Raw genomic sequence first — 27,083 nt, 5'->3', positions numbered from 1 at the left:
CGGGAGCTCGTTCTGCTACAGACACCTGCGGTGTGCCGAGCCCCGGTGCCGGACTATATCCTCTGAGGTCGAAGGGATACCTCTCTTACACCCTCAGAACTAACTGCCTTGCTGGTAACACACGTTAAAATACCTGCACTGATAAAAAGCAATTCCTTTTTCATTTGCACACTAGTGCTGGTTTCACTTACGGGACAATACCTTGAAAGGTATACAAGATCATTATATATAGGAACTTGGACACTGTTTCTTTATTACAGCTGGCAGCGACGTCCACTGTGGATAATGTTTTTTAGAATTTAATTATATGATCCATCTCTTTGCAATTATTGTATATTGTGTATGTATATTTGATTATATTTTATTGTTTTATATGAGACTAGTCATCAGGAATTAAAATTAACTATAAATGTTATAGAGTTGTGTATCAAGTTTATTCATGTCCTATTGCTTCAATCTAATCAATTAGCGCAGGGAGAGAAAAAAGTTGTTTTGTTCTACACTTGATTGTTTCAGGTGTTTTTTGGCTTTATCCACAAGCTGATTACTCCTCTACTGCTATATATAAAAACGACAGACGGCACCCGTAACCAGAGCAACACCAAAACAATAACAATCATATACATGTTCGGTAATATGTATGTGTTTGTATATGACTGTTATTGTTTTGGTGTTGCTCTGGTTACGGGTGCAGTCTGTCGTTCTTTGTAGTGCGCCATGACGTCACCCGCTATGCGCCCGCCGGGTGTGCAGTCCCGCCGCAGCGCTTGGTCCACACGTGGTGATCACCTATTTAAGGTATGTTGTGTTCATTGTGTTTGTATTACCGGACGAAAATGCCACAGTAATAAAACGGTCATTGAAACGTTGTATCTCTACCCAAGTCTCAAGTGTTAATCATTGGAGTGCCGCACCATCTCTGCTGCCTATATATATATATATATATATATATATATATATATATGTGATGTGAGGTCACTGGTTGGGGAGGCAATGGCAGCTAACAAGCCCCCCCCCCCCCCCCCCCCCCCCCCCCTGGAGAAAAAAAAACCAGTGTTGTCCCCCGACACATCAGTAAAACCAGCACTAGGCAGAACCAGCCAGGGGGAGTAATGCTATAGCAGGGGAGACACTCAGTGTGGGGTCCCCCTGCCATAACATTAATCATCCCCCCGAGCCAGTCAGCTTAAGGTTGGAATTCCTCGGAAAGTGGGAACCCCAAAAAATAAAAATGGGGTCCCCCCCTCCCGAGCAATAACCACCCCTGGTGGCGGTGGGTGCGGGGTTCATTGTATGTTAATATTGTTCTTTACAGGTGGCCTACAGGTCCCAGCAAGCCTGCCCCAGCATGCTGGCACTTGGAGAACCACAAGTGCCAGCATGCACGGACATAAAGGGCCCGCTGGCACCTGTAAAGAAAATATTAAAATAAAACACCACACGTCTTAAAAATAAGTTTTATTAAACTGGATCTTCACCTGGGGGCGGCGGCCTTTAAGCTCTTTTGCGTGGCCGCCGCCTTCCCAGGGCTTCCTGCGTCTTCACCTGGGGGGCGCCACATCCCCAGGGCTTCCAGCGTCTTCACCTGGTGGGAGGCGACTGCTAAGCTCTTTTGCATAGCCTCCGCCCATCCAGGACTTCCGGCGTCTTCTTTCTTCAGGAGCTCTTCACAGCTCCTCCTCCGCCGTCGGACTGACGCTCCTCTGCCTCGCGCTGACTTATATAAGTCAGCCGGAGGGGGCGGGGCGATGACGCGGCGAGCCGTGATTGGCTCATGGCGGCCATCTTGAATTTCAAAAATGACGCTGAGGCGCCATTTTTTAAACTGGTACCGCTCCGCTGCCAAACTCTGCAGGCTAAAGGCAAACTTCCGCCGCCCGCACCACCGCCGCCCGCACCACCGCCGCCGCCCGCACCTCCTCCGCCAGTGTCTCCCACACAGTGATCGACAGCGGATCCAGTGACGGATCCGCTGGCCAATCACTGTGGCCTCACTGACAGGGACGTGCATTCATAGGTTGAAAGCACGTCCCTGTATGAAAGCGGCACCTCTAATGGTGCCGCTTTCCCATATATTTTCAATGGGCTTTTACTGCCCATGGCTAGTCCCCGCCCGTGCCCCCCCCCCCCCGCTCCCATACCTTTCCCCAGTGACAATGGGAGGCACCACGATCGGTGCCTCACAAACACATAAAGAGAGGTGCAATGATAAGAATAATATTAAGAGGATACATATGACACAGAATATGTGTCATATGCATCTTCTTTGTATTATCTTAATCATTAATGACAGGGGAGGCACTGCCTCCCCTGCCTGCACGTCCCTGATATAGATATATATATATATATATAGATATATATATATATATATATAGATATATATAGATATAGATATAGATATATATATATATATCTATATATATATATATATATAATTTAGCGCCAGGCACTTGTGGTTGTTGTATTTTATGTTATCCTAGTCACTGGAACTTACAAACTAAATGAAACCCGTAGTAGCTCACCACTGTCAACTTTCCCAGGGATAACTGCTCGCAACCTATAGAGGGTGTGAGCAGAAATCAGCGTTAACTGCTTCTGGGATGCTCCTGGGCTCTGGGCACTTTAGAAGAGACTGCACAACATAATCCATAGGTATTTGAATCTGCCTCATGTACAATCTGGACAAAATAAAACCCACCACAACCCAACCAGAAATGCCCACTTTTGGGCGAAATTCTATATTACAAATCAGGACTGTCCTGCTAAAATTTGGACAGTTTGGAGATATGCAATGGGGATGTCAATTCTAAATATTAGGTTGTTACATAACAATGTGTTCTGCTTCTTATGCTGGCCATACATCAGATGCCAGATACTGACATCGATGATCAGGATCAGACAAGGAAATCCAGCATGGTAATCCCAGATTTGACAATCCCGACCAAGGTTTGGTCGGAATCGTAGAATCAAGAATTTCCAACATGTTAGATTTCCCCGTTCTTCCGACCCAGACAATGGAAGGATGGGAAATTGCCCAGATTCTTCCCTTATGTATGGGCTCCATTCCATTATGCAGTACATGGTGGAGCTGGGACTATGCAACATGCAGGGGTTATGTTATAATAAGTCGACAGTCAAAAAGGTCGACAGTGTGTAAGTCGATACCAAATGGTCGACAGTCAAAAGGTCTACATGGTCAACACGGAAAGGGTCAACAAATGAAAGTTCGACATTAGTTTTTCATGGGTTTTTTTTTGGTGTAGAATTTTCCTTTCCAGCACGTGGAACCCCATTCAGTGTAAACGCTTTGCTCATCATGTTTCAGGGAAGGCGCCTCACTCCGCTACCACTGTGCTCGGCCAAGGCTACTTTCCCCAGTCATAGTCCATGTGGATGGTCAAGTATGAAAAAGTTGAAAAAACCGTCAACATTTTAACTGTCGACCTATCATCAGGATACCATACGCAGGACAGTTTGTTAATGGTGCTCATAACATAAAGCGTGCTATCTACCATACGCAGGACAGTTTGTTAATGGTGCTTATCACATAAAGCGTGCTATCTATATACATATATCCATAATACCATGCGACTAAGCATACACATCTTGCCATAGCCTGCAGGTAAGTTTGCTTACTGTAGGTCACAGTATGAGAAAAGTTGGCAGCTCTAACATACCAGGAATTCTATAAAAGGACATAAAGAACTGGTAATAACGCAGCCAAAAGCTGCCTATATAAGAATGTTATCATAGGATGCTAATTCTAGATGGCTAGCCATATGCAATTGCGGTCGAATTGCCGCAAAAGCCGAAAAACGGGGCATTTGACACACAAAAAAACTGATTCGACAATGCAATACAGTACTTTTCGTAAAAAAAAAGGCCGTTTCAGATTCAACTTTTTGCAATTCGACATTTGTCAAATTCTACATGTCTGCAATGGTAAAAATGCAACTTTTCGACAAAAGTATATTCAATTGAAGAATGTCGATTCGACAACAGTGCTTTTCGACAGTCATTTCGTCAATTTCAGTCCGCCTCATTTTGCTGGCGTGATCTAAGAAATTTTTTTTAAAACACGGGTTTTTTTTGTGGTTTTTTTTATTGCTAATAGCATATCTATTTATATTAGAAGGGATTATCTACTTGGTTTGTCTGTTTAGGAGCCACAAGTATTATTTAATAGATTTTTTAAAAGAATATTATTTTTTTTACTGACTAAATTAATATGGAGAGATCAGAGCACGTTTTTCAGTGGGAAGGGGTGGGAATGGGTTAAAAATCCTGAAAAAAAAATGTGTGGGGGTCCCCCCCTCCTAGGCATAACCAGCCTCGGGCTCTTTGAGCCGGTCCTGGTTGTAAAAATACGGGGGGGGGGAATGACAGGGGATCCCCTGTATTTTAACAACCATCACCGGGCTCTGCGTCCGTTCCTGGTGCAAAAAATACGGGGGGGGGGGGAAAGACGTAGGGGTCCCCCGTATTTTTCACACCAGCACCGGGCTCCACAAGTCAGAGAGATAATGCCACAGCCGGGGGACACTTTTATACCGGTCCCTGTGGCTGTGGCATTAAATCCCCAACTTGTCACCCCTGTAATAAAGTTATACTATCACGGTGTGTGTGTACTGTTTTTATTTGGGTATTTTTTTTGCAGTAGAACTACAGGTACCAGCGGGCCCATTTCCCCCCCGCATGCTGGTACTTGTGGTTCTCCAAGTACCAGCTTGCGGGGGAGGCTTGCTGGGACTTGTAGTTCTGCTACAAAAAACAATATATTCTTTATTTTGACACTTGGCTATCAGCCTCCCTTGGATTGGGGGGACAGCCTCGGGCTTCACCCCTGGCCCTTGGGTGGCTGGAGGGGGGGACCCCTTGATTTAAGGGGTCCCCACTCCTCCAGGGTACCCCGGCCAGGGGTGACAAGTTGGGGATTTAATGCCACGGCCGCAGGGACCGGTATAAAAGTGTCCCCCGACTGGCATTATCTCTCTGACTTGTGGAGCCCAGTGCTGGTGTGAAAAATACGGGGGACCCCTATGTCTTTTGTTCCCCGTATTTTTTGCACCAGTACCGGTCGCAGAGCCCGGTGCTGGTTGTTAAAATACGGGGGATCCCCTGTCATTTTTTCCCCCGTATTTTTTACAACCAGGACCGGCTCAAAGAACCCGAGGCTGGTTATGCTTAGGAGGGTGGACCCCACGCATTTTTTTTCAGGGTTTTTTTAAACACTTTTGTGCCGTCCATGAAGTCCAATCCAGGACGCACACTATCGTCAATTGGTCCGTTTTTTGACAGCGGGACTGTCGAATTCGTTTTTTATTGAATATGTCGAATTCGGGTCCCGGCGGGAGGGTGTCTGACTGCCGAATTGTGTCGAATTAAAAAACGGTCGAATTCCAGACGGAATTCGACCGCAATTGCATATACCCCTATGATTTCTAAGCAGTGGAAAGGTACCCGAGCTCTGAGGCTACAAACATCAGCCGTGTTTCTCCTGCAATATTGTACCATCCTCACAAAACAGCAAAAATCTATATTTTAAAATGCCAATTATATACTTTTATTCTGTGAGAAAGCTAGACAGATATTGGTTTGTAAATCTACATGTGTTTTCTGTCAGGCTGGAATGAACAGGGCTACAGAGGTCAGAACATGAAGCAAGAAAACAATAACAAATAAAATAAATGGAGATTAGTATAGGTCAACATAAGATCTCAAAGATCACTGATGAACATTGCTGCTATCTGCAATATCAACATTACGTTCTAAAGCAAGCGCACAATAAAATAAACAGACATTTATTGCCTTTAGTAGAGGAAGACACAACATGTTTTAAAAAGAAAAGGAATAAAACCAGAAGCATTACAATGGCTGCTCTTAAATAAAAACATAGAATTTGACGGCAGAAAACCACTTGGTCCACCTAGTCTGCCCCCTTTTATTTACCACATTTTTATCTCAAACCTTATTTGATCCTTATTTCTTTATAAGGATATCCTTATGTCTACCCCATGCATGTTTAAATTGCTCTACTGTATTAGCCTCTACCACCTCTGATGAGAGGCTAATCCACTTGTCCACTACCCTGTATGTGAAGTAATTTTTCCTCAAATTTCTCCTGAACCTACCTCTCTCCAGTCTCAGTGTATGTCCTCGTGTCCTATTGCTTCTCTTCATTTGAAGAATGTTTCCCTCCTGGACTTTGTTAAAAACCTTGATATATTTTTAAGTTTCTATTATGTCCCCCTTTTCCCTTCTCCAAACTAAACATTTTGAGATTTTTTAGTCTTTCTGGGTATGTTTTGTGATGTAGGCCATGCACCATTTTAGTTGCCCTTCTTTTTACAGTCTCTAATGTATTAATATCCTTTTGAAGACATGGCCTCCAGAATTGAACACAGTATTCTAGATGAGGCCTTACCAATGACCTATACAGTAGCATTGTTACTTCTTTTTTTCTGCTGCCGATTCCTCTCCTAATACAGCCAAGCATCATCTGACTAGCCTTCCTCATTGCTTTGTTTCATTGCTTACCTGCCTTTAAGTCACCTGAAATAGTGACTCCTAGATCCCTTTTCTCCTCAGTAGTTTCCAGTATGGCACCATTAATACTATATTTAGCCTTTGGATTTTTGAGACTCAAGTGCAAGATTTTGCATTTTTTTGGGGCATTAAACTGTAATTGCCACACTCTTAACCATTCCTCTAGTCTATCTAGAGCCTCAATCATTTGTTTTACCCCTCCTGGTGTGTCTACCCTTTTGCATACCTTTGTGTCATTCACAAAAAGGCATACTTTTCCTTTAATGTCATTTGCAATGTCACCAATAAAGATATTAAAAGGCACTAGTCCAAGTACAGATCTCTGGGGTACTCCACTGGTAACATTTCCCTCCTGTGAATTCACTCCATTCACTACAACTCTCTGTTTTCTATCCTGCAACCAAGATCTTAACCATTCAACAATCTTAGTATCCAATCCTAAGCTTTTGAGTTTATTTAGAAGTCTGCGATGTGGAACAGTGTAAAAATACTTACTAAAGTCTAGATAAGCTATATCCACGGCTCCACCTTTATCCATCACTTTAGTCACACAGTCAAAAAATTAAATCAGGTTTGTTTGACATGATCTCCCGCCAGTGAATCCATGCTGTTTGGGATACTGTAAATATCTGGATTTGAGATAATTTACAACTCTTTATTTTAAGAGTTTTCCATCAATTTCCCTACTACTGATGAAAGACTCACTGGTCTGCATGTTTAAATTGCTCTACTGTATTAGCATCTACCACCTCTGATGGGAGGCTTGCCTCTTCCATGTTTCCACTTTTGTGCAGTGGGACTACGTTTGCTCTTTTCCAGTCCATTGGAATTACTCCTGTAGCTAATGACTGGTTGAATAATTCTGTTAATGGTGCTACCAGCACCTCTTTAAGTTCTTTTAGTATCTTGTTTCATTTTCCTGAATATCCCTGCAACTTCACTGTGGTCCCTTCTCTCTTTTTTATTAGTAAATTCTGAGCAAAAAAAATTAGGATGATCCGCTATTACATTGTCTCCCTCAACAAGACTCCCAGTCTCTGTCTTTAATTTTATTATTCCGCCTTTTGTTTTCCTCCTTTCACTTATATACAGTACCTAAAAAAAGTTTTGTCTCCTTTACCCACTGACTGAGCCATTTTCTCCTCAGCTTGTGCCTTTGCACATCTGATTGCTCTCTTTCTGTCTAAGATATAACTCTTTGTCTTCATTATTTTGTGTCTGCTTATATTTCCTAAAAGCCATCTTGTTTGCTTTCACAATACTTGCTACTTCTTTCGCAAACCACATTGGCTTCTTTTTCCTTGTGTTTTTCCTAACACTTTTGATACAAAAGGTCTGTTGCCTTTAATATTGCACTTTTTAATGTTTCCCACCTCTTCTGCACTGCTTCCAAGTTCCTCCACTCTGCCAAGGAATCGCTTACACATTTTCCCATCCCTACAAAATCAGCCTTCCTAAAATCCAACACCTTTGTTTTTGTATGGGATGAGTCAGTCTCTGTCTTTATAATGAACCTTACTGCTTGATGATCACTGAATCCCAGGTTTTCACCCACTTTTACGTCAGATATTCTGTCTCCATTTGTAAGTATTAAGTCTAATATTGCGTCTTTCCAAGTAGACTCCCTCACCAATTGGGGAAGGAATGCTCCCTGCAGGGAATTTAAAATGTCCCTATTTCCAATGGAACTAGCAACAGACACCTCCCAGTTTACATCAGGAAGATTAAATGTTGCTTATTCTGAAATACAACCAAATGGGAGGTAGTTGGCATTCCAGCGCTCAGGATGACTACAGGAGGCGCCGGAATCCCAACACCTGTCAGAATACCGATGCCGGAATCCAGACAGCAGACATCCCAAACGTAAGTATCAGGGATAGGAGGATTAGGCTACGGTAAGGTGGTTTATGGTTAGAGGGAGCACTAGCATATCTATAATGGGTGCACATCATGGGTCCAGGTGGGGCCCACACTGCACCCATTGTTTTTTTTGAAAACTCACCCCCCCCCCCCCCCCCCCCGGAGTCCCGTGTCAATGTCAGCAGCACTGGTAAAACACAGTGAAAATGCTTCAGCGGACGTTTTCACAGAGCTCTGTGCATGCACAGTAGAGAAATCACCGGGAAAATGGCCGCTGCACCACTTCCCCGGAGATCTGTACATGCGTAGTAGAGTCTGAGTCCTCTAGTGCTCAGACTCTAAGCGCTGCCGGCAGAGAGGATGGGACCAAACGGAGAGGGTTGCACATGGGCCTCCTCCTCTCTTAAAGCGCCCCTGAGGGGGAGGGAGGGGAGAAGATTAGAGTACTTACCTTTACTCATTTAACAACTTATTCACACAAAAATATTACTTTGATAAGATATGAACAGAAACTTACAATTAATGTGCTTATTTAACATTAATGTACAGCTTACGTTATGCCTGATTTACTTTGTTATATTTATACTGTACTTGTACTTTTCTAATTCTGTTATTATTGCAACGTTTTATTTTATGCTTTGTTCCAAAAACAAGCATTCAGAAACCAGACGTCTAGAAATCCTATCTATGCTTTGGCAACATACACATTAATGTTAAGGTGGATAAAGTTACATTATATTAGTTGAAGGAGACTTAGGGCCTTATTCAGCTTGTATCACTAATGCAATGCGATCGCATATCCCAAATTTTTGGGCCAGTGTGCACGTGCAGCGTCAGTCCCCGGGACATGCCATCACATTGCAGTGATGCGAACGCCTCTGCCTGATTGACAGGCAGCATTGCCGGGGCGTGTTGATGGGGACGCGGGTGGGTGTGGGCCATTTTCGGGGTAGCCACGTGATATTCCATGTGGCCTCTGCAAACAGAAAAATGGCAGCGGTACGCCTGCATACGCAGCCCGGGGGGGGGGGGTCAACCCTAATTTCAGATTTTGCCGTGCAACTGATTTGCGATCACATCGCTGCCCACCGATTAGCATGCTGGGCGGCCCCCAGCATGCGAGTGCTAGCAGTTGCAGTTTTGCTAAATTAGCTAAACTGCAACCAATGATGAATAAAGTCCTTAAATCCATTTGATAAATTCTTCACCATTGATACCTTTTTAACTGCAAGCTGTTCAGTTCAGGGTCTTTCTAACTTTTCATTTAGGCTGATTAATTGATGTATTTGTTGTTCAGTCCACTGCATGTTATAATTATGACTCTTACAATTTCGGCAGGACATTTAGGTATGCAAATTGAAAGAATTTCCCAAGTCGAGGCCCTTCCTTCTTTTGAGTTTCGTTTTAACCTTCGGTCTTGCTGTCCTACTTTTTCTTCAGTTCAATCCCTCAAATATGTACCTTGCATATTCTATCCTTTTCCAGTCCATTATCCAGTGCTTGCACTCTGTGGCAAGGATCTACAACAGTGAGGCTGCATACAGCCTGGGTAAGTAAGGCCTATGTTCCGTACCCCAGATCAGTGACACAAAAATAACTGAACTCCTCCACTTACTCCTCCTCTTTCACCCAAAGAACACATGACTATAACAGTGGTCAATAAAAGGTAACCCATTGTGTGATCCAAGCTTAGACTTCACCCTACTAATGCATACCCTCCAACTGTACCTTTTTGCCAGGTACAGTACTTTTTTTTTATGGTCTGTATAGATTTGTGACTCTCCAAATATCCATTGAAAGTATAGGAAAAGGGGTGCGCCCACGCCCCCTTTACCCATGACTTCGCCCATTTTCTTAATTTGTACCGATTTTTATGTATAGCATGTTGGAGGGTATGCTAATGTGTATCTACAATGGATGTGCCCATGTGCTTCATTAAAAGGAAATAAGGAGAGTGTCAGTTCATAATGACATATCAAGTAGGCATCTTATTCTCCATTCTGCTGGTTTTAGAGGAAACCTCAAATCCTTCTGCAGTACAGAGTAACTACAAGCCCCAGGGGGAACCAGGAGCTACAACAGCAACTTGGATGCAGATTTCAAATAGACAGCAACTAGTAGAGATTAAGAAATAAAAATGAAAAGCTAGCATACCTAAAAATAAAGATAGAGAAGGATGGATTTCAATGACTTCAACAGTCAGCATTTTAGACATTGCTTTGTTATCTGCTTCTATTACTGGCTTTAAAAGTACCTTGTCACATTACATTATACAGACCCTCTTGTTCGATACTGAGCGCTTAAAACCTTATAAGCAATATGATATGATACCCAGAGCAATCACCTACATTTCCTGCATAGCTTCCATTAATTAGAAAACACTATCACGTTTCGCTCTCAGCTAGAGATAAAATTGTCAGCGATAAACAGAAAAAATACAGAAGCTGATCACCTGCAACTAATGCAAGCATAAAAATTTCACACAAAAGCCAAAGACTTTGCTATAGTTCATGAAATATACTAATCATTTTTAGTGTTAATATAACATTAATGATGGCTGACATACAGTTCACTCAACCAATTAAAACAATATTAAAATAATTAATGGAACAAAAAAAAAACAAAAAAAACTAAACACTGTAGAACACCAGAAAATCATCTCTAACAGAGGGTAGTACCTTTCCTTCATAAAACAAACTACAAAGCGTAAGTAATGTCACTCCTGAAAACTGGTGCACATCCGACTGCAAAACTGTGGTGTAATCCATGGCATCCAAAGTCTCATTTTCTAGTACATAAATATAGGCAGGACTGTCCTATAGTCCCTACTGTCTGCATGTCTGTCCCAACCACCATGGTATTGAGGAGTACAGTATGCCATCACTTACTATGGTGACCGGTGACATCACCAGGATGAGGCAGTGCGATGTGTTTATATGAGAGACAATCACTAGGCATTTAGGCATCAGCTAGTTGTGTGCTATGATTCCCAGTAAATGTCCTGTCGCTTGAAAGAATTCCTAAAATGTCAACTTTAATGTGGTACGTCATCATATTTTCCTCCTCCCATGGAGGAATATGTAAAATATACAACCAATTCCAAGCTTATTGTAGTACTGGCATATGTTTAGGCTACAGTCAGAATACTGTATAACCAAGACTAGAGACAAGATGATACACAGGATGCAGCCTCACCCATCTACAGCTTCTAACATCACATTAACTAGGCTGGTTCATAAAAAGTATATCTATAAAAACAAAACTATAAATCCTATGAAGTAACATCACAGATGTATTGTGGCAATGTACCAGTTCACCGACGCCCGAGTTGGGGAATTGTGAATACTAAACATGTTGGAAAATCCTGGGATCGGTGAATCGGGCATTTTTAACATGTTTAATTTCCCAGATTCCCCAATAGATCGCCAATCATCGATGGTCTTGGCAAATCCAGTCGGTTCAAGGAATTGCAGCAGCATTGTTTGACACAACACAATATTTGCAGACTATTGCTTTTTCCAAAAGTGTTCTTTTATTCATGGGGCAAAGCTCATAAATGTGAGTAATATGGTGCATGGCTTGAGAGCCATCTGGAAAGGGTATGTGGCTCTGGAGCTCCTTTCTCGGGTGCCCATTTCTTGCCTCAACCTAGGGCTGCAGTGTATTCTCAGCCCTCCCTGACCTCCCCACTGCTTGCTGCCATCACCATGTGAGCGTGCGGGACGTCATTGGTGGCGTGGGACCACAGCTCCAGTGTTCTACCAGCTGCGGCCACTCTCCGGGAGCCCAGCCTGGGCCTTGATTGACAGCCCGGACCCGCTGCTTGTGGAGGGGCAATCGCAGAGGTACGCAGTGCCCCACGCCTGACAGCAGACTACAGTCGTAGCATCCTTGGTGGGCGGCTCGCACGCCTGGCAACAGGAACGTCCTTCCCTGAAGCTCATTAGTGTCCACGGCTGTTACCGCCCGGGACCCGCCGGCCAGCGTGGAATCGGAGGCGCCATTTTGGAGCTGCAAGTGCAAGCTGCTCTGTGCCTGGTGACTCAGGCTGACCCTGCTCCTCTCTGACCACAGGGATTGTGAACAGTGCTTAAAACCGCATGTACTGTGGAGCGCTCAGACACTGAGACACTGCGCCCTTGCCCTGGCATCTAGTGGCAGCTGGTGTGGGTCCCTGCTTATTGCCCCATAAGGAATTGCTGGTTCTTGCAGGGGATTGACGGAAGGCTAGGAAGACACTGCCTGTATTGCACCATCTATCTCACACCCACCATTTAGTGACATTGGTCTACCCTTGGATACATATTACAGATGTGTGGGCTATACTGCTCAGGCCTTCCACCTCTCCATCTGTCTACCTCAGCAGAGCCCATTCCACCTCTGATATTCCTGACCTGGAGTGATCTTTTGAGTATTATCTTCATTTCGCATGTGCTCCTTACCCGGCTTGGTAATGCACCCTCCCTGTTCTCCTGATGTTGTTAAGTTGCTGATGGCCACCCCGAGCCACGGGGGAGGGAGGGGGGGGGGGGGGATAAATAATGCACGGCGATGATCCACACATTTTTATAATAATACAGCTTGAGCAGTGACTTCTGTTTTGTTATTTGTCCGCTGAGTACATCTTCTACTACCTGACCCCATGGTTAGGGGCCAAAAAGCTAAGACCAAGCAGGAAGAGACTCACCGGCTGCCACTCGTCTGACCTACGCCAGTTCCTGATATCGCCTAGTGCGGATCCGCCTCTTGGCACCGTAGTTCCTGCATCCGCGTCTTTGTCCACATCCTCTAACGGTAATGTCTTCACCTGGGGATACACAGCCTCAGGCGGCCTACTCTTTAACTGCAAAATCTTGTTCCACGTTAAATCACTACCCACAAAGCATGATTTTCTGGCCTTGGAGTCCTGCTTGATGTCTATCATTTAACAAGAGGTGGCCACCATTCAAACTGACATGTCTCAACTGGCAACACGTTGGAGGACCATGAAACAACTACTGTGAACACCTTATCTAAATTCAGAGATGTGATTTCGCAACAAACCGCTGATATTAACTACCTTACATCTCGCATAGAGAATTTGGACAATTGCGGCAGGCGGAATAATATCAGGGTCAGAGGCCTTCCTGAGGATGTTCAGCAGACTGACCTAACAGATGACCTTACAAAAATATTTGGAGAGATTATTGATTTAGACCCCAATAGTGAGATTATCTTTGACAGGGCACATCGCGCATTGAGAACTAGAGGCTTGCCATTGGATCGAGGGTGTGACGTGATTTGCAGGCTGCACTATTACACTCAAAAGGAGAAGATATTGCAGAAAGCCCGCCAATTGGATGGAATAGACTTTCAGGGGGACAAGACACAGTTGTTTCCAGACTTGGCTTAGTCGACTCTGCAACAATGCCGGGCCCTGAAACCCCTCACAGATGCCCTCTGGAAACATGAACTGAAGTATTGTTGGGGTTTCCCATTCTATCTTCAAGTTTTCCACAATGGCGGATCAATCACGCTTTCTAATCCAACAGATTTACCAGCTTTCTTTACCTTCCTTAACATACAACCTCTGGATTTGCCAGATTGGGAATCTTTGAACCATCAATTCGAGCTTCCACCAATCGTTCCTCATGATGGTACGTGGCAACAAGTACGGCCTCCGTGTAAAAGGGGGACGAACTCTACTTGTTCACAACCATCTGAAAAGGCTTGAATATCATGGTGCACTACCTGTTGGTGAGATGACTCTTCTCCATTGGCATCATATGCCTAGATTTATTTATTTTTCTCATAACTATTACCTGCTGAACGCCTGTATACTGGTTAATATTTTCCATTCATTTTGAAAGTATTTTCAGTTTCCATTCTATATGTGTGTAGTAATGCTTACAATTATGGGAGTGGCGTTCCTACTTCCGTTTATAAATCAAGCTTTCTTGTTGGTTGTTATTATTATTACTACCAGTTATTTATACAGCACACACATATTCCGCAGCGGTTTACAGAGAATATTTGTCCATTCACATCAGTCCCTGCCCCAGTGGAGCTTACAATCTATATTACCTATCACATGTACACAAAGAAACTTTCACACTAGGGTTAATTTTGTTGGGAGCCAATTAACCTACCAGTATATTTTTGGATTGTGGGAGGAAACCGGAGCACCCTGAGGAAACCCACGCAAGCACAGTGAGAATATACAAACTCCGCACAGTTAGGGCCATAGTGGGAATCGAACCCATGACCTCAGTGCTGTGAGGCAGTAATGCTAACCATTACACCATCCGTTATGCTAACCATTACACCACACTGCCCGTTATGCAGATTTTGTCTCCCCTTTTTCCCTTTCTCTCCTTTTTCAATATTAGTCTCTGCTTATTGGTATTTATAAGGTTGTTGATTTCTCAGTGTGGGTGGTCGCTGTCTTTAGCCCCCTGATAGACCCCCCATTATGCTGCATCCATTGTTTCTCTGGGTCGGGAGTCGGCAGGTTTCCACTCCTGATCAGATTGCAGCTGTCCTTTTCTTATTTTTAACAGTATTTCTTTATTTTTGTTGACTTTTCTGATTTCCACTCGCTTTTGCTGTTTCTCCCCAGTGTCTTCATATTTTCCATCCCCTTTTCCCTGTGACTCGCACGCTAATCACTGGTTATCATTTCTCCACTATTGTATGGATTGTGTGACAAATAGCATTGCTTTGTGGTTGGATCTAGGATGGGGCACAATCATTTACAATAGAACAATAGATGAATAGTTTACGTAAATAAACCATGTTGTGCCTATGCGCAGAAAATAGGTCAAGATAATCAAGGACCCATCTGTATAGTTGCTTTTAATGTCAAGGGACTGAACAGTCCTAAAAAACAGTCAAAACTTCTTAAATGGCTTAGAGATGATAAAGTAGATGCTGATCTAATTCAGGAAACACATTTTAAAATTGGTAAATGTCCCGTCGCTTAAATGTCACAACTTCACCCACGTTTTTACTGCGAATAACCCCTCTGGGAAGACATTGGGAGCCGCTATATTGCTGACCCGACATTTACCTATCTTAAATGTTACCTCTCATAAAATAATGAAATGTAGAGGCCTACTGGTTAAATGCGATATTAATAGTCAACATTTTTTCCTTCTTAAACATATATGCCCCTAATTTGAAACAACCCTCTTTCCTCTTCTCTGTTTTACAAAAAGCCGAATCCCTCCTTGAGGGAATAGTGGTAATGGGTGGTGATTTAAATTGGGCCCTTGGCCCTCTTCGCGACACGTCAAAAAGAGTTTTATATTGGCCTGAGAAGGAATATAGGAGGATGAGATGTACCCTGCTTGACCACCAGCTGATGGACACTTGGAGATTAGCTCATCCCTCTGACACTGATTATTCCTATTTTTCACATCCCCACCAAACAAATTCCAGAATTGATTATTAGTTTTTAAGTCACCGACACCTTCACCTTCCGTCTGTGGCCTCTATAGGACAAATTAAATGGTCAGACCATGCCCCTGTTTGCCTTAAATTACGTCTTCCCGATCAGCCGCGGAAATCTTGGATGTGGTGTTTTATTGAAACCTTCCTTCCGGATGTCTTTTGTAGATCCCAATTGGATTCCACTATAGATTCCAATATTAGCAATAACGACTGTGATGAGACTTTTAAAGTTTCGATATGGTAAGCACACAAGTGTGTTTTGAGGGGCACATGTATTCAATTGGGTTCCTATATGAAAAGGGAAAAGATGCAACAGAGGTAGGACTTACTAGCCAAGATCAAATTACTAGAAACCTCAAATAAGGAATCTCAGTCTCCCCAATCTTATGTTGATCTTGAGGAAGCCCGAGCCTCTTTAAACAAGCTTCTTTTGGATAATATTACATTTTCATACCATAAAGGCCGCAGCCGTTACTACCAATGGGGAAATAAACCTGGTAAATTACTGGCTAAGTAAATCACCTTTGGTCAAGCAATAAAAGATACACATAGCCAAACTCATCATGAAACAAAGAAAAATTGCCAATGCTTTTCAAGCTTATTATTCCAATCTATATAATCTGTCAGGTATGGATGGGAGGGAAGACACGTTATCACACCAGTCTGCTGTATCTACCTACTTACAATCCTTAAGTTTCCCAGTCCTATCTAAAGAGGATGCAGATTCCTTAGATGACCCCTTCTCCACAGAGGAAGTTGCTAAAGTTAATGGTAAACGCCCTGGTCCGGATGGTTTTTCTATTGCCTACTACAAGACTTTTACAAGACTTTTAAAGGGAATCTGGCACCTCTCCTCACGCGGGCACTTAACGCCATCTCCGACAGGTCACATTTTTCTACACAATTACTTGAGGCCCATATTACAGTACTACCAAAAGATGGTAAGGATCCTAGTCTGTGTTCGAGCTATAGACCAATCTCTTTGTTGAACATAGATCTTAAAAATCTTTGCCAAATTGATTGCAAATAGTCTTAAATTATTGTTGCCGACACTGATTCATGGCGATCAGGTGGGCTTAAAGTGATTAATATGATCCATTATGCATCCCTATCCTCATCCCCCTCTATTGTAATATCGACTGATGCTGAAAAAATAAGAATTTACTTACCGATAATTCTATTTCTCGTAGTCCGTAGTGGATGCTGGGGACTCCGTAAGGACCATGGGGAATAGCGGCTCCACAGGAGACTGGGCACAAAAGTAAAGCTTTAGAACTACCTGGTGTGCACTGGCTCCTCCCCCTATGACCCTCCTCCAAGCCTCAGTTAGGATACTGTGCCCGGACGAGCGTACACAATAAGGAAGGATTTTGAATCCCGGGTAAGACTCATACCAGCCACACCAATCACACCATATAACTTGTGATCTAAACCCAGTTAACAGCATGATAACAGAGGAGCCTCTAGAAAAGATGGCTCACTACAGCAATAACCCGATTTTTTGGTAACCATAACTATGTACCAGTATTGCAGACAATCCGCACTTGGGATGGGCGCCCAGCATCCACTACGGACTACGAGAAATAGAATTATCGGTAAGTAAGTTCTTATTTTCTCTAGCGTCCTAAGTGGATGCTGGGGACTCCGTAAGGACCATGGGGATTATACCAAAGCTCCCAAACGGGCGGGAGAGTGTGGATGACTCTGCAGCACCAAATGAGAGAACTCCCGGTCCTCCTCAGCCAGGGTATCAAATTTGTAGAATTTTACAAACGTATTTGCTCCTGACCAAGTAGCTGCTCGGCAAAGTTGTAAAGCCAAGACCCCTCGGGCAGCCGCCCAAGATGAGCCCACCTTCCTTGTGGAATGGGCTTTTACAGATTTTGGCTGTGGCAGGCCTGCCACAGAATGTGCAAGCTGAATTGTGCTACAAATCCAACGAGCAATAGTCTGCTTAGAAGCAGGAGCACCCAGCTTGTTGGGTGCATACAGAATAAACAACGAGTCAGATTTTCTGACTCCAGCCGTCCTGGAAACCTATATTTCCAGGGCTCTGACAACGTCTAGCAACTTGGAGTCCTCCAAGTCCCTAGTAGCCGCAGGCACCACAATAGGTTGATTCAGGTGAAACGCTGAAAACCACCTTAGGGAGAAACTGAGGACAAGTCCTCAATTCCGCCCTGTCCGAATGAAAAATCAGATGAGGGCTTTTACAGGATAAAGCCGCCAATTCTGACACGCACCTGGCCCAGGCCAGGGCCAACAGCAAGACCACTTTCCATGTGAGATATTTTAACTCCACATATTTAAGTGGTTCAAACCAATGTGACTTTTGGAACCCAAAAACTACATTTAGATCCCAAGGTGCCACTGGAGGCACAAAAGGAGGCTGTATATACAGTACCCCTTTCACAAACGTCTGAACTTCAGGGACTGAAGCTAGTTCTTTTTGGAAGAAAATTGACAGGGCCGAAATTTGAACCTTAATGGACCCCCATTTCAGGCCCATAGACACTCCTGTTTGCAGGAAATGTAGGAATCGACCTAGTTGAAAATTCCTCCGTCGGGGCCTTACTGGCCTCGCACCACGCAACATATTTTCGCCAAATGCGGTGATAATGTTTTGCGGTTATATCTTTCCTGGCTTTGATCAGGATAGAGATGACTTCATCCGGAATGCCTTTTTCCTTCAGGATCCGGCGTTCAACCGCCCTGCCGTTAAACGCAGCCGCGGTAAGTCTTGGAGCAGACAGGGTCCTTGCTGGAGCAGGTCCCTTCTTAGAGGTAGAGGCCACGGATCCTCCGTGAGCATCTCTTGAAGTTCCGGTTACCAAGTCCTTCTTGGCCAATCCGGAGCCACGAATATAGTGCTTACTCCTCTCCATCTTATAATTCTCAGTACCTTGGTTATGAGAGGCAGAGGAGGGAACACATACACTGACTGGTACACCCACTGTGTTACCAGAGCGTCTACAGCTATTGCCTGAGGGTCCCTTGACCTGGCGCAATACTTGTCGAGTTTTATAAACATGTGGAAGACTTCTGGGTGAAGTCCCCACTCTCCCGGGTGGAGGTCGTGTCTGCTGAGGAAGTCTGCTTCCCAGTTGTCCACTCCCGGAATGAATACTGCTGACAGTGCTATCACATGATTTTCCGCCCAGCGAAGAATCCTTGCAGCTTCTGCCATTGCCCTTCTGCTTCTTGTGTCACCCTGTCTGTTTACGTGGGTGACTGCCGTGATGTTGTCTGAATGGATCAACTCCGGGTGACCTTGAAGCAGAGGTCTTGCTGAGCTTAGAGCATTGTAAATGGCCCTTAGCTTCAGGATATTTATGTGAAGTGATGTCTCCAGGCTTGACCATAAGCTCTGGAAATTCCTTCCCTGTGTGACTGCTCCCCAGCCTCGCAGGCTGGCATCCGTGGTCACCAGGACCCAGTCCTGAATGTGCGGCCCTCTAGAAGATGAGCACTCTGCAACCACCACAGGAGAGACACCCATGTGCTTGGTGACAGGGTTATCCGCTGATGCATCTGAAGATGCGACCCAGACCATTTGTCCAGCAGGTCCCACTGGAAAGTTCTTGCGTGGAATCTGCCGCATGGGATTGCTTCATAGGAAGCCAACATTTTTTCCAGAACCATCTCATTGATGTACTGAGACTTGTCTCGGTTATAGGAGGTTCCCGACTAGCTCGGATAACTCCCTGACTTTCTCCTCCGGGAGAAACACCTTTTTCTGAACTGTGTCCAGGATCATCCCTAAGAACAGAAGACGAGTCGTCGGAATCAGCTGCGATTTTGGAATATTGAGAATCCAATCGTGCTGCCGCAACACTACCTGAGATAGTGCTACACCGACCTCCAACTGTTCCCTGGATCTTACCCTTGTCAGGGAATCGTCCAAGTAAGGGATAACTAAAATTCCCTTCCTTCGAAGGAGTATTATTATTTCGGCCATTACCTTGGTAAAGACCCGGGGTGCCGTGGACCATCCATACGGCAGCGTCTGAAACGGATAGTGACAGTTCTGTACCATAAACCTGAGGTACCCTTGGTGAGAAGGGTAAATTGGGACATGAAGGTAAGCATCCTTGATGTACCGAGACATCATGTAGTCCTCTTCTTCCAGGTTCGCAATCACTGCTCTGAGTGACTCAATCTTGAATTTGAACCTCTGTATGTAAGTGTTCAAAGATTTTAGATTTAGAATCGGTCTCACCGAGCCGTCCGGCTTCGGTACCACAACAGTGTGGAATAATACCCCGTTCCCTGTTGCAGGAGGGGTACCTTGATTATCACCTGCTGGGAATACAGCTTGTGAATGGCTTCCAAAACTGTCTCCCTGTCAGAAGGAGACATCGGTAAAGCCGACTTTAGGAAACGGCGAGGGGGAGACGTCTCGAATTCCAATTTGTACCCCTGAGATATCACCTGAAGGATCCAGGGGTCTACTTGCGAGTGAGCCCACTGCGCGCTGAAATTCATTGAGACGGGCCCCCACCGTGCCTGATTCTGCTTGTAAAGCCCCAGCGTCATAATGAGGGCTTGGCAGAGGCGGGAGAGGGTTTCTGTTCCTGGGAACTGGCTGATTTCTGCAGCCTTTTTCCTCTCCCTCTGTCACGGGGCAGAAATGAGGAACCTTTTGCCCGCTTGCCCACGAAAAGACTGCGCCTGATAATACGGCGTCTTCTCATGTTGAGAGGCGACTTGGGGTACAAACGTGGATTTCCCAGCTGTTGCCGTGGCCACCAGGTCTGAAAGACCGACCCCAAATAACTCCTCCCCTTAATAAGGCAATACTTCCAAATGCCGTTTGGAATCCGCATCACCTGACCACTGTCGTGTCCATAACCCTCTACTGGTAGAAATGGACAACGCACTTAGACTTGATGCCAGTCGGCAAATATTCCGCTGTGCATCACGCATATATAGAAATGCATCTTTTAAATGCTCTATAGGCAATAATATACTGTCCCTATCTAGGGTATCAATATTTTCAGTCAGGGAATCCGACCACGCCAACCCAGCACTGCACATCCAGGCTGAGGCGATTGCTGGTCGCAGTATAACACCAGTATGTGTGTAAATACCTTTTAGGATGCCCTCCTGCTTTCTATCAGCAGGATCCTTAAGGGCGGCCATCTCAGGAGAGGGTAGAGCCCTTGTTCTTACAAGCGTGTGAGCGCTTTATCCACCCCAGGGGGTGTTTCCCAACGCACCCTAACCTCTGGCGGGAAAGGATATAATGCCAATAACATTTTAGAAATTATCAGTTGTTATCGGGGGAAAACCACGCATCATCACACACCTCATTTAATTTCTCAGATTCAGGAAAACTACAGGTAGTTTTTCCTCACCGAACATAATACCCCTTTTTGGTGGTACTCGTATTATCAGAAATGTGTAAAACATTTTTCATTGCCTCAATCATGTAACGTGTGGCCCTACTGGAAGTCACATTTGTCTCTTCACCGTCGACACTGGAGTCAGTATCCGTGTCGGCATCTATATCTGCCATCTGAGGTAACGGGCGCTTTAGAGCCCCTGACGGCCTATGAGACGTCTGGACAGGCACAAGCTGAGTAGCCGGCTGTCTCATGTCAACCACTGTCTTTTATACAGAGCTGACACTGTTATGTAATTCCTTCCAACAGTTCATCCCCTCAGGTGTCGACCCCCTAGGGGGTGACATCACTATTACAGGCAATCTGCTCCGTCTCCACATCATTTTTCTCCTCATACATGTCGACACAAACGTACCGACATACAGCACACACACAGGGAATGCTCCGATAGAGGACAGGACCCCACTAGCCCTTTGGGGAGACAGAGGGAGAGTTTGCCAGCACACACCAGAGCGCTATATATATATATATATATACAGGGATAGCCTTATATAAGTGTTTTTCCCCTTATAGCTGCTGTATCTTTAATACTGCGCGTAATTAGTGCCCCCCTTCTCTTTTTTAACCCTTTCTGTAGTGTAGTGACTGCAGGGGAGAGCCAGGGAGCTTCCCTCCAACTGAGCTGTGAGGGAAAATGGCGCCAGTGTGCTGAGGAGATAAGGCCGCCGATAAGGGGGCGGAGCCTATCTCCCGTTTTTCTATGTATTTTGGCAGGGGTTAAATTCATCATATAGCCCAGGAGCTATATGTGATGTATTTTTTGCCATCCAAGGTGTTTTTATTGCGTCTCAGGGCGCCCTCCCCCCCAGCGCCCTGCACCCTCAGTGACCGGAGTGTGAAGTGTGCTGAGAGCAATGGCGCACAGCTGCAGTGCTGTGCGCTACCTTGTTGAAGACAGGACGTCTTCTGCCGCCGATTTTCCGGACCTCTTCTGTCTTCTGGCTCTGTAAGGGGGCCGGCGGCGCGGCTCTGGGACCCATCCATGGCTGGGCCTGTGATCGTCCCTCTGGAGCTAATGTCCAGTAGCCTAAGAAGCCCAATCCACTCTGCACGCAGGTGAGTTCGCTTCTTCTCCCCTTAGTCCCTCGATGCAGTGAGCCTGTTGCCAGCAGGTCTCACTGAAAATAAAAATCCTAAAACTAAACTTTTCACTAAGCAGCTCAGGAGAGCCACCTAGTGTGCATCCTTCTCGTTCGGGCACAAAAATCTAACAGAGGCTTGGAGGAGGGTCATAGGGGGAGGAGCCAGTGCACAGCAGGTAGTTCTAAAGCTTTACTTTTGTGCCCAGTCTCCTGCGGAGCCGCTATTCCCCATGGCCCTTACGGAGTCCCCAGCATCCACTTAGGACGCTAGAGAAAGCATTTGACAGGGTGGATTAGGGTTTCATGTCCGGCGTTCTGAGACACCTGGGACAATGACTGTCTCCATAGAATCCCGTCCCTTTATGACTCCCCAACCATGCAAATTAGAATTATTGGCTCTTTATTGGATTCCTTTATGATATCTAATGATGCGAGAAAGGGGTTCCCATTATCTCCCTTGTTATTCATGTTATGTATAGAAGCTTTGGCCAGGGCTATTAGGCCTAACCAAAATATTTCAGGTTTGCGATTGAAAGGACAAGAGTATAAATTGGCTCTCTATGCTGATGATTTACTTGCCCTGATTTCGAACCTGATGATTTCACTCCCAAATTTGATCTCTGAATTTCACAGATTTGGAGCTCTTTCAAACTTTAAGATAAACTATTCCAAATCTATAGCAATGAACTGGACGGACCCTCCTCATGTGGGGGATAGTTTGAAGCAATCATTCCCCTTTACGTGGCACGATCACAAGCTGAAATATTTGGGTGTTCAGATCTCGAATAATTTGACTACATTGTTTTCTTTAAATTCTATTCCATTACTGAAGTCACTCTGTTTAGACTATCAAAAGTGGAGACGTTTACGTCTATCATGGCTTGGTAGAATAAACGTGGTTCAAATAAAATTTTTGTCAAAAATATTTTTTCTGCAAATTCTCTCTCTATATATATATATATATATATATATATATATATATATATATATATATATATATATATATATATATATATATATATATATATATATATATATATATATTACGCCCTCATGGTTTCGTTCCGTTCAGTCTTATCCGTACATTTGTCTGGGAAAGCATCACACCGTGTTTTAAACATGATATGATATATTATTCATGAGGAAACAAAGGAGGCCAACAATTGCAGCACATCCCTAGTTACTACCAAGCAGGGATGTTAAATAGAATTCTTGAATGGTCCAGAGTACAAGACCGTAAACAATGGGTGTCGTTGGAAGACGGTCGTTTATCACACTATATTGAAGTCGTTCCTTGGCTGTCTTCTCTTCCAAAGGTTACTCACCCACTCTTAAAAATAAGAATTTACTTACCGATAATTCTATTTCTCGGAGTCCGTAGTGGATGCTGGGGTTCCTGAAAGGACCATGGGGAATAGCGGCTCCGCAGGAGACAGGGCACAAAAAGTAAAGCTTTAGGATCAGGTGGTGTGCACTGGCTCCTCCCCCTATGACCCTCCTCCAAGCCTCAGTTAGGATACTGTGCCCGGACGAGCGTACACAATAAGGAAGGATTTTGAATCCCGGGTAAGACTCATACCAGCCACACCAATCACACTGTACAACCTGTGATCTGAACCCAGTTAACAGTATGATAACAGCGGAGCCTCTGAAAAGATGGCTCACAACAATAATAACCCGATTTTTGTAACTATGTACAAGTATTGCAGATAATCCGCACTTGGGATGGGCGCCCAGCATCCACTACGGACTCCGAGAAATAGAATTATCGGTAAGTAAATTCTTATTTTCTCTATCGTCCTAGTGGATGCTGGGGTTCCTGAAAGGACCATGGGGATAATACCAAAGCTCCCAAACGGGCGGGAGAGTGCGGATGACTCTGCAGCACCGAATGAGAGAACTCCAGGTCCTCCTTAGCCAGGGTATCAAATTTGTAGGATTTTACCAAAGTGTTTGCCCCTGACTAAATAGCCGCTCGGCAAAGTTGTAAAGCCGAGACCCCTCGGGCAGCCGCCCAAGATGAGCCCACCTTCCTTGAGGAATGGGCATTTACATATTTTGGCTGTGGCAGGCCTGCCACAGAATGTGCAAGCTAAATTGCATTACACATCCAACTAGCAATAGTTTGCTTAGAAGCAAGAGCACCCAGTTTGTTGGGTGCATACAGGATAACAGCAAGTCAGTTTTCCTGACTCCAGCCGTCCTGGAACCTATATTTACAGGGCCCTGACAACATCTAGCAACCTGGAGTCCTCCAAGTCCCTAGTAGGCGCAAGGCACCAAAATAAGCTGGTTCAGGTGAAACACTGACACCACCTTAGGGAGAGAACTGGGGACGAGTCCGCAGCTCTGCCCTGTCCAAATGGACAAACAGATATGGGCTTTTTTGAGAAAAAAACCACCAATTTGACACTCGCCTGGTCCAGGCCAGGGCCAAGAGCATGGTCACTTTTCATGTGAGATGCTTCAAATCCACAGATTTGACTGGTTTTAAACCAATGTGATTTGAGGAATCCTAGAACTACGTTGAGATCCCACAGTGCCACTGGAGGCACAAAAGGGGGTTGTATATGCAATACTCCCTTGACAAACTTCTGGACTTCAGGAACTGAAGCCACTTCTTTCTGGAAGAAAATCGACAGGGCCGAAATTTGAACCTTAATGGACCCCAATTTGAGGCCCATAGACACTCCTGTTTGCAGGAAATGCAGGAATCGACCGAGTTGAAATTTCTTCGTGGGGCCTTTCTGGCCTCACACCACGCAACATATTTTTGCCACATGTGGTGATAATGTTGTGCGGTCACCTCCTTTCTGGCTTTGACCAGGGTAGGAATGACCTCTTCCGGAATGCCTTTTTCCCTTAGGATCCGGCGTTCCACCGCCATGCCGTCAAAACGCAGCTGCGGTAAGTCTTGGAACAGACATGGTACTTGCTGAAACAAGTCCCTTCTTAGCGGCAGAGGCCATAAGTCCTCTGTGAGCATCTCTTGAATTTCCGGGTACCAAGTCCTTCTTGGCCAATCCGGAGCCCTGAGTATAGTTCTTACTCCTCTACGTCTTATAATTCTCAGTACCTTAGGTATGAGAAGCAGAGGATGGAACACATACACCGACTGGTACATCCACGGTGTTACCAGAACGTCCACAGCTATTGCCTGAGGGTCTCTTAACCTGGCGCAATACCTGTCCCGTTTTTTTTTTTTTTTTTTTTTTTTTTTCAGACGGGACGCCATCATGTCCACCTTTGGTATTTCCCAACGGTTTACAGTCATGTGGAAAACTTCCCGATGAAGTTTCCACTCTGCCGGGTGGAGGCCGTGCCTGCTGAGGAAGTCTGCTTCCCAGTTTCCATTCCCGGAATGAAACACTGCTGACAGTGCTATCACATGATTTTCCGCCCAGCGAAAAGTCCTTGCAGTTTTTGCCATTGCCCTCCTGCTTCTTGTGCCGCCCTGTCTATTTACGTGGGCGACTGCCGTGATGTTTTTCCCACTGGATCAATACCGGCTGACCTTGAAGCAGAGGTCTTGCTAAGCTTAGAGTATTATAAATTTACCCTTAGCTCCAGTATATTTATGTGGAGAAAAGTCTTCAGACTTGATCACACTCCCTGGAAATTTTTTCCCTGTGTGACTGCTCCCCAGCCTCTCGGGCTGGCCTCCGTGGTCACCAGCATCCAATCCTGATTGCCGAATCTGCGGCCCTCTAGAAGATGAGCACTCTGTAACCACCACAGGAGAGACACCCTTGTCCTTGGATATAGGGTTATCCGCTGATGCATCTGAAGATGCGATCCGGACTATTTGTCCAGCAGATCCCACTGAAAAATTATTGCGTGAAATCTGCCGAATGGAATTGCTTCATAGGAAGTCACCATTTTTACCAGGACCCTTGTGCAATGATGCACTGATTTTAGGAGGTTCCTGACTAGCTCGGATAACTCCTTGGCTTTCTCTTCCGGGAGAAACACCTTTTTCTGGACTGTGTCCAGAATCATCCCTAGGCACAGCAGACTTGTCGTCGGGTTCAGCTGTGATTTTGGAATATTTAGAATCCACTCGTGCTGTTGTAGCAGTATCCGAGATAGTGCTACTCCGACCTCCAACTGTTCCCTGGACTTTGCCCTTATCAGGAGATCGTCCAAGTAAGGGATAATTAAGACGCCTTTTCTTCGAAGAAGAATCATCATTTCGGCCATTACCTTGGTAAAGACCCGGGGTGCCGTGGACAATCCAAACGGCAGCGTCTGAAACTGATAGTGACAGTTCTGTACCACGAACCTGAGGTACCCTTAGTGAGAAGGGCAAATTTGGGACATGGAGGTAAGCATCCCTGATGTCTCGGGACACTATATAGTCCCCTTCTTCCTGGTTCGTTATCACTGCTCTGAGTGACTCCATCTTGATTTGAACCTTTGTAAGTGTTCAAAATTTTTTTAGATTTAGAATAGGTCTCACCTAGCCTTCTGGCTTCAGTACCACAATATAGTGTGGAATAATACCCCTTTTCTTGTTGTAGGAGGGGTAATTTGATTATCACCTGCTGGGAATACAGCTTGTGAATTGTTTCCCATACTGCCTCCTTGTCGGAGGGAGACCTTGGTAAACCAGACTTCAGGAGCCTGCGAAGGGGAAACGTCTCGACATTCCAATCTGTACCCCTGGGATACTACTTGTAGGATCCAGGGGTCCTGTACGGTCCCAGCGTCATGCTGAGGGCTTGGCAGAAGCGGTGAAACGCTTCTGTTCCTGGGAATG

General features: G+C 44.9%; 1 protein-coding gene across 1 annotated transcript in view; it reads right to left on the bottom strand.

Annotated features, from left to right (window-relative positions):
* The window catches only part of HOMER2 (homer scaffold protein 2), a 433,557-nt gene that overhangs the window by 288,525 nt on the left and 117,949 nt on the right, over positions 1-27,083 (bottom strand). The gene's annotated exons all lie outside the window — the stretch shown is intronic.

Source organism: Pseudophryne corroboree, chromosome 6, assembly GCF_028390025.1.
Source record: "Pseudophryne corroboree isolate aPseCor3 chromosome 6, aPseCor3.hap2, whole genome shotgun sequence".
Lineage (NCBI taxonomy): Eukaryota > Metazoa > Chordata > Amphibia > Anura > Myobatrachidae > Pseudophryne > Pseudophryne corroboree.
Note: the sequence above shows the minus strand (reverse complement) of the source record. Positions and strands in the feature narration are given on the sequence as shown.